Here is a 13,645-nt window from a genome sequence, read left to right as displayed (position 1 = left end):
TGGCTGCATTTCTTGCTCTGCAGTAAAATTCATGCAACAACAGGAGGATCAAATTAAGATATGCATCTGAAACAGAAAACCAAGGAACCTTGTTTTTGACAGACGCCATGACTGTGTAAACTGGTCTAGCTGTGACCTGACTTCAGCTTAGACGTGGTGCCAGTGGCGCAATGGATAACGTGTCTGACTACACGGATCAGAAGATTCTAGGTTCGACTCCTGGCTGGCTCAATACTTTGTTTAATTGACTGAAATCAAGCTGGGAATGATACTGTATACCTTTCAGTGCTTCTGGCTGTTCTCACTTCAAACACATTTTAGACGGATTTCATCTGGACATTCCCCAACATCTCTGAGAAAAAAAGATGTAGCTTTTAAATCCAACAGGCATGATGTCAACATTTAAAGATTTGTCTGTGATGTGTATTTTAAGTATGTGTCTTCCCATATGGTCTAGCGGTTAGGATTCCTGGTTTTCACCCAGGTGGCCGGGTTCAACTCCCGGTATGGGAAAGAATATATTTTCGTTAGGTACCCACTTGTGTAACAACAGATGCAGCAGTTTCTCACAACACAACAATATTCCCTCAGCAACAGGAAATGTGACTTGTTATGTAGATTCAAATTATACAAGGGTTTTTAAACGTTGAATAGGATTCCTGGTTTTCACCCAGGTGGCCTAGGTTCAACTCCCTGTATAAGAAAGAATAACTTGTCGTTAGGTACGCACTTGTGTAACAACAGATGCAGCAGTTTCACAAAACAATATTCCCTCAGCAACAGGAAATGTGACATGTCATGTAGATTCAAATTATACAAGGCTTTTTAAACGTTGAATACACTTCATGGCTGCATTTCTTGCTCTGCAGTAAAATTCATGCAACAACAGGAGGATCAAATTAAGATATGCATCTTAAACAGAAAACGAAGGAAACTTGTTGTTGACAGACGCTATGACTGTGTACACTGGTCTAGCTGTGACCTGACTTCAGCTTAGATTTGGGGCCAGTGGCGCAATGGATAACATGTCTGGCTATGATTCAGAAGATTCTATGTTCAACTCCTGGCTGGCTCAATACTTTGTTTAATTGACTGAAATCAAGCTGGGAATGATACTGTATACCTTTCAGGGCTTCTGGCTGTTCTCACTTCAAACACATTTTAGACGGATTTCATCTGGACATTCCCCAACATCTCTGAGAAAAAAAGATGTAGCTTTTAAATCCAACAGGCATAATGTTAACATTTAAAGACTTGTCTGTGATGTGAATTTTTAAGTATGTGATGGTCTAGTATTCCTGGTTTTCACCCAGGTGGCCCGGGTTCAACTCCCGTATGGGAAAGAATATATTTTCTTATCCCAACAACAGATGCTTTTAAATCCAACAGGTCTGTCAACATTTAAAGATTTGTCTGTGATGTGTATTTTAAGTATTCCCATATGGTCTAGCCCTGGTTTTCACCCAGGTGGCCTGGGTTCAACTCCCGGTATGGGAAAGAATATCTTGTCGTTAGGTACCCACTTGTGTAACAACAGATGCAGCAGTTTCACACAACACAACAATATTCCCTCAGCAACAGGAAATGTGACATGTTATGTAGATTCAAATTATACAAAGCTTTTTAAACGTTGAATACACTTCATGGCTGCATTTCTTGCTCTGCAGTAAAATTCATGCAACAACAGGAGGATCAAATTAAGATATGCATCTGAAACAGAAAACCAAGGAACCTTGTTGTTGACAGACGCCATGACTGTGTACACTGGTCTAGCTGTGACCTGACTTCAGCTTAGACGTGGGGCCAGTGGCGCAATGGATAACGTGTCTGACTACGGATCAGAAGATTCTAGGTTCGACTCCTGGCTGGCTCAATACTTTATTTAATTGACTGAAATCAAGCTGGGAATGATACTGTATACCTTTCAGTGCTTCTGGCTGTTCTCACTTCAAACACATTTTAGACGGATTTCATCTGGACATTCCCCAACATCTCTGAGAAAAAAAGATGTAGCTTTTAAATCCAACAGGCATAATGTCAACATTTAAAGATTTGTCTGTGATGTGTATTTTAAGTATGTGTCTTCCCATATGGTCTAGCGGTTAGGATTCCTGGTTTTCACCCAGGTGGCCTGGGTTCAACTCCCGGTATGGGAAAGAATATATTTTCTTAGGTACCCACTTGTGTAACAACAGATGCAGCAGTTTCTCACAACACAACAATATTCCCTCAGCAACAGGAAATGTGACTGTGTAACAACAGATAGCATTCCTGCAGTTTTCAACTCCCTGTACAACACAACAATATTCACAAAACAATCAGCAACAGGAAATGTGACATGTTATGTAGATTCAAATTATACAAGGCTTTTTAAACGTTGAATACACTTCATGGCTGCATTTCTTGCTCTGCAGTAAAATTCATGCAACAACAGGAGGATCAAATTAAGATATGCATCTGAAACAGAAAACCAAGGAACCTTGTTGTTGACAGACGCTATGACTGTGTACACTGGTCTAGCTGTGACCTGACTTCAGCTTAGACGTGGGGCCAGTGGCGCAATGGATAACGTGTCTGACTACGGATCAGAAGATTCTAGGTTCGACTCCTGGCTGGCTCAATACTTTGTTTAATTGACTGAAATCAAGCTGGGAATGATACTGTATACCTTTCAGTGCTTCTGGCTGTTCTCACTTCAAACACATTTTAGACGGATTTCATCTGGACATTCCCCAACATCTCTGAGAAAAAAGATGTAGCTTTTAAATCCAACAGGCATAATGTCAACATTTAAAGATTTGTCTGTGATGTGAAAGTATGTGTCTTCCCATATGGTCTAGCGGTTAGGATTCCTGGTTTTCACCCAGGTGGCCCGGGTTCAACTCCCGGTATGGGAAAGAATATATTTTCGTAGGGTATCCAGTGTAACAACAGATGCTTTTAAATCCAACAGGCATAATATCAACATTTAAAGATTTGTCTGTGATGTGTATTTTAAGTATGTGTCTGCCCATATGGTCTAGCAGTTAGGATTCCTGGTTTTCACCCAGGTGTCCTGGGTTCAGCTCCCGGTATGGGAAAGAATATCTTGTCGTTAGGTACGCACTTGTGTAACAACAGATGCAGCAGTTTCTCACAACACAACAATATTCCCTCAGCAACAGGAAATGTGACATGTTATGTAGATTCAAATTATACAAAGGCTTTTTAAACGTTGAATACACTTCATGGCTGCATTTCTTGCTCTGCAGTAAAATTCATGCAACAACAGGAGGATCAAATTAAGATATGCATCTGAAACAGAAAACCAAGGAACCTTGTTGTTGACAGACGCCATGACTGTGTACACTGGTCTAGCTGTGACCTGACTTCAGCTTAGACGTGGGGCCAGTGGCGCAATGGATAACGTGTCTGACTACGGATCAGAAGATTCTAGGTTCGACTCCTGGCTGGCTCAATACTTTGTTTAATTGACTGAAATCAAGCTGGGAATGATACTGTATACCTTTCAGTGCTTCTGGCTGTTCTCACTTCAAACACATTTTAGACGGATTTCATCTGGACATTCCCCAACATCTCTGAGAAAAAAAAGATGTAGCTTTTAAATCCAACAGGCATAATGTCAACATTTAAAGATTTGTCTGTGATGTGTATTTTAAGTATGTGTCTTCCCATATGGTCTAGCGGTTAGGATTCCTGGTTTTCACCCAGGTGGCACGGGTTCAACTCCCGGTATGGGAAAGAATATATTTTCGTTAGGTACCCACTTGTGTAACAACAGATGCAGCAGTTTCTCACAACACAACAATATTCCCTCAGCAACAGGAAATGTGACTTGTTATGTAGATTCAAATTATACAAGGGTTTTTAAACGTTGAATAGGATTCCTGGTTTTCACCCAGGTGGCCTAGGTTCAACTCCCTGTATAAGAAAGAATAACTTGTCGTTAGGTACGCACTTGTGTAACAACAGATGCAGCAGTTTCACAAAACAATATTCCCTCAGCAACAGGAAATGTGACATGTCATGTAGATTCAAATTATACAAGGCTTTTTAAACGTTGAATACACTTCATGGCTGCATTTCTTGCTCTGCAGTAAAATTCATGCAACAACAGGAGGATCAAATTAAGATATGCATCTGAAACAGAAAACCAAGGAACCTTGTTGTTGACAGACGCCATGACTGTGTACACTGGTCTAGCTGTGACCTGACTTCAGCTTAGACGTGGGGCCAGTGGCGCAATGGATAACGTGTCTGACTACGGATCAGAAGATTCTAGTTTTGACTCCTGGCTGGCTCAATACTTTGTTTAATTGACTGAAATCAAGCTGGGAATGATACTGTATACCTTTCAGTGCTTCTGGCTGTTCTCACTTCAAACACATTTTAGACGGATTTCATCTGGACATTCCCCAACATCTCTGAGAAAAAAAGATGTAGCTTTTAAATCCAACAGGCATAATGTTAACATTTAAAGAATGTGAATTTTAAGTATGTGTCTTCCCATGGTCTAGCGGATAGGATTCTGGTTTTCACCCAGGTGGCCCGGGTTCAACTCCAAAAGAATATATTTTCAGGCCATTGTGTAACAACAGATGCTTTTAAATCCAACAGGCATAATGTCAACATTTAAAGATTTGTCTGTGATGTGTATTTTAAGTATGTGTCTTCCCATATGGTCTAGCAGTTAGGATTCCTGGTTTTCACCCAGGTGGCCTGGGTTCAACTCCCGGTATGGGAAAGAATATCTTGTCGTTAGGTACCACTTGTGTAACAACAGATGCAGCAGTTTCACACAACACAACAATATTCCCTCAGCAACAGGAAATGTGACATGTTATGTAGATTCAAATTATACAAAGCTTTTTAAACGTTGAATACACTTCATGGCTGCATTTCTTGCTCTGCAGTAAAATTCATGCAACAACAGGAGGATCAAATTAAGATATGCATCTGAAACAGAAAACCAAGGAACCTTGTTGTTGACAGACGCCATGACTGTGTACACTGGTCTAGCTGTGACCTGACTTCAGCTTAGACGTGGGGCCAGTGGCGCAATGGATAACGTGTCTGACTACGGATCAGAAGATTCTAGGTTCGACTCCTGGCTGGCTCAATACTTTGTTTAATTGACTGAAATCAAGCTGGGAATGATACTGTATACCTTTCAGTGCTTCTGGCTGTTCTCACTTCAAACACATTTTAGACGGATTTCATCTGGACATTCCCCAACATCTCTGAGAAAAAAGATGTAGCTTTTAAATCCAACAGGCATAATGTCAACATTTAAAGATTTGTCTGTGATGTGTATTTTAAGTATGTGTCTTCCCATATGGTCTAGCGGTTAGGATTCCTGGTTTTCACCCAGGTGGCCGGGTTCAACTCCCGGTATGGGAAAGAATATATTTTCGTTAGGTACCCACTTGTGTAACAACAGATGCAGCAGTTTCTCACAACACAACAATATTCCCTCAGCAACAGGAAATGTGACATGTTATGTAGATTCAAATTATACAAGGGTTTTTAAACGTTGAATACACTTCATGGCTGCATTTCTTGCTCTGCAGTAAAATTCATGCAACAACAGGAGGATCAAATTAAGATATGCATCTGAAACAGAAAACCAAGGAACCTTGTTCAAATTGACAAGGCTTTTTAAACGTTGAATACACTTCATGACTGCTCTGCAGTAAAATTCACAACAACAGGAGGATCAAATTAAGATAGCTGAAACAGAAAACCAAGGAACCTTGTTTTTGACCTGACTTCACTGGTCTAGCTGTGACCTGACTTCAGGGCCAGTGGCGCAATGGATAACGTGTCTGACTACGGATCAGAAGATTCTAGGTTCGACTCCTGGCTGGCTCAATACTTTATTTAATTGACTGAAATCAAGCTGGGAATGATACTGTATAGCTTTCAGTGCTTCTGGCTGTTCTCACTTCAAACACATTTTAGACGGATTTCATCTGGACATTCCCCAACATCTCTGAGAAAAAAAATGTAGCTTTTAAATCCAACAGGCATAATGTCAACATTTAAAGATTTGTCTGTGATGTGTATTTTAAGTATGTGTTTTCCCATATGGTCTAGCGGTTAGGATTCCTGGTTTTCACCCAGGTGGCCAGGGTTCAACTCCCGGTATGGGAAAGAATATCTTGTCGTTAGGTACGCACTTGTGTAACAACAGATGCAGCAGTTTCTCACAACACAACAATATTCCCTCAGCAACAGGAAATGTACATGTTATGTAGATTCAAATTATACAAAGCTTTTTAAACGTTGAATAAACTTCATGGCTGCATTTCTTGCTCTGCAGTAAAATTCATGCAACAACAGGAGGATCAAATTAAGATATGCATCTGAAACAGAAAAACAAGGAGTAAGTATGTTGTTTTCCCATATGGTCTAGCGGTTAGGATTCCTGGTTTTCACCCAGGTGGCCAGTGTTCAACTCCCGGTATGGGAAAGAATATCTTGTCGTTAGGTACCCACTTGTGTAACAACAGATGCAGCAGTTTCACACAACAAAACAAAATTCTCTCAGCAACAGGAAATGTGACATGTTATGTATATACAAAGCTTTTTAAACGTTGAATAAACTTCATGGCTGGATTTCTTGCTCTGCAGTAAAATTCATGCAACAACAGGAGGATCAAATTAAGATATGCATCTGAAACAGAAAACCAAGGAACCTTGTTGTTGACAGACACTATGACTGTGTACACTGGTCTAGCTGTGACCTGACTTAAGCTTAGATGTAGGGCCAGTGGTGCTATGGATAACGTGTCTGACTACGGATCAGAAGATTCTAGGTTCGACTCCTGGCTTGCTCAATAATTTGTTTAATTGACTGAAATCAAGCTGGGAATGATACTGTATACCTTTCAGTGCTTCTGGCTGTTCTCACTTCAAACACATTTTAGACGGATTTCATCTGGACATTCCCCATCACATCTGAGAAAAAAAATGTAGCTTTTGAATCCAACAGGCATAATGTCAACATTTAAAGATTTGTCTGTGATGTGTATTTTAATTATGTGTCTTCCCATATGGTCGAGTGGTTAGGATTCATGGTTTTCACACAGGTGGCCTGGGTTCAACTCCCGGTATGGTAAAGATCATCTTATCGTTAGGTACCCACTTTTGTAATAACAGATGCAGCAGTTTCACACAACACAACAATATTCCCTCAGCAACAGGAAATGTGACATGTTATGTATATGTAGATTCAAATTATTATTATTATGTATATACAAAGCTTTTTAAACGTTGAATACACTTCATGCCTGCATTTCTTGCTCTGCAGTAAAATTCATGCAACACCAGGAGGATCAAATTAAGATATGCATCTGAAACAGAAAACCGAGGAACCTTGTTGTTGACAGACGCTATGACTGTGTACACTGGTCTAGCTGTGACCTGACCTGTTGTTACTGTATACCTTTCAGTGCTTCTAATTGTTCTCACTTCAAACACATTTTAGATGGATTTCATCTGGACATTCCCCAACATCTCTGAGAAAAAAGATGATGTAGCTTTTAAATCCAACAGGCATAATGTCAACATTTAAAGATTTGTCTGTGATGTGTATTTCAAGTTTTTGTCTTCCCATATGGTCTAGCGGTTAGGATTCCTGGTTTTCACCCAGGTGGCCCGGGTTCAACTCCCGGTATGGGAAAGATCATCTTATCATTAGGTACTCATTTGTGTAACAACAGATGCAGCAGTTTCACACAACACAACAATATTCCCTCAGCAACAGGAAATGTGACATGTTATGTATATATTCAAATTATACAAAGCTTTTTAAACGTTGAATAAACTTCATGGCTGGATTTCTTGCTCTGCAGTAAAATTCATGCAACAACAGGAGGATCAAATTAAGATATGCATCTGAAACAGAAAACCAAGGAACCTTGTTGTTGACAGACGCTATGACTGTGTACACTGGTCTAGCTGTGACCTGACTTCAGCTTAGACGTGGGGCCAGTGGCGCAATGGATAACGTGTCTGACTACGGATCAGAAGATTCTAGGTTCAACTCCTGGCTGGCTCAATACTTTGTTTAATTGACTGAAATCAAGCTGGGAATGATACTGTATACCTTTCAGTGCTTCTGGCTGTTCTCACTTCAAACACATTTTAGACGGATTTCATCTGGACATTCCCCAACATCTCTGAGAAAAAAGATGTAGCTTTTAAATCCAACAGGCATGATGTCAACATTTAAAGATTTGTCTGTGATGTGTATTTTAAGTATGTGTCTTCCCATATGGTCTAGCGGTTAGGATTCCTGGTTTTCACCCAGGTGGCCCGGGTTCAACTCCCGGTATGGGAAAGAATATCTTGTCGTTAGGTACGCACTTGTGTAACAACAGATGCAGCAGTTTCACACAACACAACAATATTCCCTCAGCAACAGGAAATGTGACATTGTTATGTAGATTCAAATTATACAAGGCTTTTTAAACGTTGAATACACTTCATGGCTGCATTTCTTGCTCTGCAGTAAAATTCATGCAACAACAGGAGGATCAAATTAACATATGCATCTGAAACAGAAAACCAAGGAACCTTGTTGTTGAGAAACGCTATGACTGTGTACACTGGTCTAGCTGTGACCTGACTTCAGCTTAGACGTGGTGCCAGTGGCGCAATGGATAACGTGTCTGACTACGGATCAGAAGATTCTAGGTTCGACTCCTGGCTGGCTCAATACTTTGTTTAATTGACTGAAATCAAGCAGGGAATGATACTGTATTAAAAAAAGATGTAGCTTTTAAATCAAACAGGCATAATGTCAACATTTAAAGATTTGTCTGTGATGTGTATTTTAAGTATGTTTCTTCCCATATGGTCTAGCGGTTAGGATTCCTGGTTTTCACCCAGGTGGCCAGGTTTCAACTCCCGGTATGGGAAAGAATATATTGTCAGGTACCCACTTGTGTAACAACAGATGCAGCAGTTTCTCACAACACAACAATATTCCCTCAGCAACAGGAAATGTGACTTGTTATGTAGATTCAAATTATACAAAGCTTTTTAAACGTTGAATACACTTCATGGCTGCATTTCTTGCTCTGCAGTAAAATTCATGCAACAACAGGAGGATCAAATTAAGATATGCATCTGAAACAGAAAACCAAGGAACCTTGTTGTTGACAGACGCCATGACTGTGTACACTGGTCTAGCTGTGACCTGACTTCAGCTTAGATGTGGGGCCAGTGGCGCAATGGATAACGTGTCTGACTACGGATCAGAAGATTCTAGGTTCGACTCCTGGCTGGCTCAATACTTTATTTAATTGACTGAAATCAAGCTGGGAATGATACTGTATACCTTTCAGTGCTTCTGGCTGTTCTCACTTTAAACACATTTTAGATGGATTTCATCTGGACATTCCCCAACATCTCTGAGAAAAAAAAGATGTCGCTTTTAAATCCAACAGGCATAATGTCAACATTTAAAGATTTGTCTGTGATGTGTGTATTAACTATGTGTCTTCCCATATGGTCTAGCGGTTAGGATTCCTGGTTTTCACCCAGGTGGCCCGGGTTCAACTCCCGGTATGGGAAAGAATATACTTGTCGTTAGGTACCACTTGTGTAACAACAGATGCAGCAGTTTCACAAACAACAATATTCCCTCAGCAACAGGAAATGTGACATGTTATGTAGATTCAAATTATACAAGGCTTTTTAAACGTTGAATACACTTCATGGCTGCATTTCTTGCTCTGCAGTAAAATTCATGCAACAACAGGAGGATCAAATTAAGATATGCATCTGAAACAGAAAACCAAGGAACCTTGTTGTTGACAGACGCTATGACTGTGTACACTGGTCTAGCTGTGACCTGACTTCAGCTTAGACGTGGGGCCAGTGGCGCAATGGATAACGTGTCTGACTACGGATCAGAAGATTCTAGGTTCAACTCCTGGCTGGCTCAATACTTTGTTTAATTGACTGAAATCAAGCTGGGAATGATACTGTATACCTTTCAGTGCTTCTGGCTGTTCTCACTTCAAACACATTTTAGACGTATTTCATCTGGACATTCCCCAACATCTCTGAGAAAAAAAGATGTAGCTTTTAAATCCAACAGGCATGATGTCAACATTTAAAGATTTGTCTGTGATGTGTATTTTAAGTATGTGTCTTCCCATATGGTCTAGCGGTTAGGATTCCTGGTTTTCACCCAGGTGGCCCGGGTTCGACTCCTGGTATGGGAAAGAATATATTTTCGTTAGGTACCCACTTGTGTAACAACAGATGCAGCAGTTTCTCACAACACAACAATATTCCCTCAGCAACAGGAAATGTGACTTGTTATGTAGATTCAAATTATACATGGCTTTTTAAACGTTGAATACACTTCATGGCTGCATTTCTTGCTCTGCAGTAAAATTCATGCAACAACAGGAGGATCAAATTAAGATATGCATCTGAAACAGAAAACCAAGGAAACTTTTTGTTGACAGACGCTATGACTGTGTACACTGGTCTAGCTGTGACCTGACTTCAGCTTAGACGTGGGTTCAGTGGCGCAATGGATAACGTGTCTGACTACGGATCAGAAGATTCTAGGTTCAACTCCTGGCTCAATACTTTGTTTAATTGACTGAAATCAAGCAGGGAATGATACTGTATTAAAAAAAGATGTAGCTTTTAAATCAAACAGGCATAATGTCAACATTTAAAGATTTGACTGTGATGTGTATTTTAAGTATGTTTCTTCCCATATGGTCTAGCGGTTAAGGATTCCTGGTTTTCACCCAGGTGGCCAGGTTTCAATTCCCGGTATGGGAAAGAATATATTGTCGTTAGGTACGTACTTGTGTAACAACAGATGCAGCAGTTTCTCACAACACAACAATATTCCCTCAGCAACAGGAAATGTGACTTGTTATGTAGATTCAAATTATACATGGCTTTTTAAACGTTGAATACACTTCATGGCTGCATTTCTTGCTCTGCAGTAAAATTCATGCAACAACAGGAGGATCAAATTAAGATATGCATCTGAAACAGAAAACCAAGGAACCTTGTTGTTGACAGACGCCATGACTGTGTACACTGGTCTAGCTGTGACCTGACTTCAGCTTAGACGTGGGGCCAGTGGCGCAATGGATAACGTGTATGACTACGGATCAGAAGATTCTAGGTTCAACTCCTGGCTGGCTCAATACTTTATTTAATTGACTGAAATCAAGCTGGGAATGATACTGTAAACCTTTCAGTGCTTCTGGCTGTTCTCACTTTAAACACATTTTAGATGGATTTCATCTGGACATTCCCCAACATCTCTGAGAAAAAAAGATGATGCTTTTAAATCCAACAGGCATAATGTCAACATTTAAAGATTTGTCTGTGATGTGTATTTTAAGTATGTGTCTTCCCATATGGTCTAGCGGTTAGGATTCCTGGTTTTCACCCAGGTGGCCCGGGTTCAACTCCCGGTATGGGAAAGAATAACTCATCGTTAGGTACCCACTTGTGTAACAACAGATGCAGCAGTTTCACACAACACAACAATATTCCCTCAGCAACAGGAAATGTGACATGTTATGTAGATTCAAATTATACAAGGCTTTTTAAACGTTGAATACACTTCATGGCTGCATTTCTTGCTCTGCAGTAAAATTCATGCAACAACAGGAGGATCAAATTAAGATATGCATCTGAAACAGAAAACCAAGGAACCTTGTTGTTGACAGACGCCATGACTGTGTACACTGGTCTAGCTGTGACCTGACTTCAGCTTAGACGTGGGGCCAGTGGCGCAATGGATAACGTGTCTGACTACGGATCAGAAGATTCTAGGTTCGACTCCTGGCTGGCTCAATACTTTATTTAATTGACTGAAATCAAGCTGGGAATGATACTGTATACCTTTCAGTGCTTCTGGCTGTTCTCACTTTAAACACATTTTAGACGGATTTCATCTGGACATTCCCCAACATCTCTGAGAAAAAAAGATGTAGTTTTTGAATCCAACAGGCATAATGTCAACATTTAAAGATTTGTCTGTGATGTGTATTTTAAGTATGTGTCTTCCCATATGGTCTAGCGGTTAGGATTCCTGGTTTTCACCCAGGTGGCCTGGGTTCAACTCCCGGTATGGGAAAGAATAACTTGTCATTAGGTACGCACTTGTGTAACAACAGATGCAGTACTTTCACACAACACAACAATATTCACTCAGCAACAGGAAATGTGACATGTTATGTAGATTCATATTATATAATGTTTTTTAAACGTTGAATACACTTCATGGCTGCATTTCTTGCTCTGCAGTAAAATTCATGCAACAACAGGAGGATCAAATTAAGATATGCATCTGAAACAGAAAACCAAGGAACCTTGTTGTTGACAGACGCTATGACTGTGTACATTTGTCTAGCTGTGACCTGACTTCAGCTTAGACGTGGTGCCAGTGAGGGTAGGCAACAACATCTCCTCCCCGCTGATCCTCAACACGGGGGCCCCACAAGGGTGCGTTCTGAGCCCTCTCCTGTACTCCCTGTTCACCCACGACTGCGTGGCCACGCACGCCTCCAACTCAATCATCAAGTTTGCGGACGACACAACAGTGGTAGGCTTGATTACCAACAACGACGAGACGGCCTACAGGGAGGAGGTGAGGGCCCTCGGAGTGTGGTGTCAGGAAAATAACCTCACACTCAACGTCAACAAAACTAAGGAGATGATTGTGGACTTCAGGAAACAGCAGAGGGAACACCCCCTATCCACATCGATGGAACAGTAGTGGAGAGGGTAGCTAGTTTTAAGTTCCTCGGCATACACATCACAGACAAACTGAATTGGTCCACTCACACTGACAGCGTCGTGAAGAAGGCGCAGCAGCGCCTATTCAACCTCAGGAGGCTGAAGAAATTCGGCTTGTCACCAAAAGCACTCACAAACTTCTACAGATGCACAATCGAGAGCATCCTGGCGGGCTGTATCACCGCCTGGTACGGCAACTGCTCCGCCCTCAACCGTAAGGCTCTCCAGAGGGTAGTGAGGACTGCACAACGCATCACCGGGGGCAAACTACCTGCCCTCCAGGACACCTACACCACCCGTTGTTACAGGAAGGCCATAAAGATCATCAAGGACATCAACCACCCGAACCACTGCCTGTTCACCCCGCTATCATCCAGAAGGCGAGGTCAGTACAGGTGCATCAAAGCTGGGACCGAGAGACTGAAAAACAGCTTCTATCTCAAGGCCATCAGACTGTTAAACAGCCACCACTAACATTGAGTGGCTGCTGCCAACACACTGTCATTGACACTGACCCAACTCCAGCCATTTTAATAATGGGAATTGATGGGAAATGATGTAAATATATCACTAGCCACTTTAAACAATGCTACCTTATATAATGTTACTTACCCTACATTATTCATCTCATATGCATATGTATATACTGTACTCTACATCATCGACTGCATCCTTATGTAACACATGTATCACTAGCCACTTTAACTATGCCACTTTGTTTACTTTGTCTACACACTCATCTCATATGTATATACTGTACTCGATACCATCTACTGTATGCTGCTCTGTACCATCACTCATTCATATATCCTTATGTACATGTTCCTTATCCCCTTACACTGTGTATAAG

At 41.0% G+C, this 13,645-nt stretch overlaps 12 non-coding genes across 12 annotated transcripts; all 12 read left to right on the top strand.

Annotated features, from left to right (window-relative positions):
• Positions 1-1,800: 1,800 nt before the first annotated feature.
• Positions 1,801-1,873, top strand: trnar-acg. The gene has a single exon. It is a non-coding gene; the product is annotated as a tRNA-Arg (tRNA).
• A 674-nt stretch (positions 1,874-2,547) lies between these two features.
• Positions 2,548-2,620, top strand: trnar-acg. The gene has a single exon. It is a non-coding gene; the product is annotated as a tRNA-Arg (tRNA).
• Positions 2,621-2,825: 205 nt separating this feature from the next.
• On the top strand, positions 2,826-2,897 carry trnae-uuc. Its single transcript has one exon. It is a non-coding gene; the product is annotated as a tRNA-Glu (tRNA).
• A 487-nt stretch (positions 2,898-3,384) lies between these two features.
• trnar-acg lies at positions 3,385-3,457 on the top strand. Its single transcript has one exon. It is a non-coding gene; the product is annotated as a tRNA-Arg (tRNA).
• A 1,589-nt stretch (positions 3,458-5,046) lies between these two features.
• Positions 5,047-5,119, top strand: trnar-acg. Its single transcript has one exon. It is a non-coding gene; the product is annotated as a tRNA-Arg (tRNA).
• Positions 5,120-5,798: 679 nt separating this feature from the next.
• Positions 5,799-5,871, top strand: trnar-acg. The gene has a single exon. It is a non-coding gene; the product is annotated as a tRNA-Arg (tRNA).
• Positions 5,872-7,612: 1,741 nt separating this feature from the next.
• On the top strand, positions 7,613-7,684 carry trnae-uuc. Its single transcript has one exon. It is a non-coding gene; the product is annotated as a tRNA-Glu (tRNA).
• A 588-nt stretch (positions 7,685-8,272) lies between these two features.
• Positions 8,273-8,344, top strand: trnae-uuc. The gene has a single exon. It is a non-coding gene; the product is annotated as a tRNA-Glu (tRNA).
• Positions 8,345-9,225: 881 nt separating this feature from the next.
• trnar-acg lies at positions 9,226-9,298 on the top strand. Its single transcript has one exon. It is a non-coding gene; the product is annotated as a tRNA-Arg (tRNA).
• A 212-nt stretch (positions 9,299-9,510) lies between these two features.
• Positions 9,511-9,582, top strand: trnae-uuc. The gene has a single exon. It is a non-coding gene; the product is annotated as a tRNA-Glu (tRNA).
• A 1,820-nt stretch (positions 9,583-11,402) lies between these two features.
• On the top strand, positions 11,403-11,474 carry trnae-uuc. The gene has a single exon. It is a non-coding gene; the product is annotated as a tRNA-Glu (tRNA).
• A 303-nt stretch (positions 11,475-11,777) lies between these two features.
• On the top strand, positions 11,778-11,850 carry trnar-acg. Its single transcript has one exon. It is a non-coding gene; the product is annotated as a tRNA-Arg (tRNA).
• The last annotated feature ends 1,795 nt before the right edge of the window (positions 11,851-13,645 follow it).

Source organism: Oncorhynchus gorbuscha, unplaced genomic scaffold (genome assembly GCF_021184085.1).
Source record: "Oncorhynchus gorbuscha isolate QuinsamMale2020 ecotype Even-year unplaced genomic scaffold, OgorEven_v1.0 Un_scaffold_1688, whole genome shotgun sequence".
Lineage (NCBI taxonomy): Eukaryota > Metazoa > Chordata > Actinopteri > Salmoniformes > Salmonidae > Oncorhynchus > Oncorhynchus gorbuscha.
Note: the sequence above shows the minus strand (reverse complement) of the source record. Positions and strands in the feature narration are given on the sequence as shown.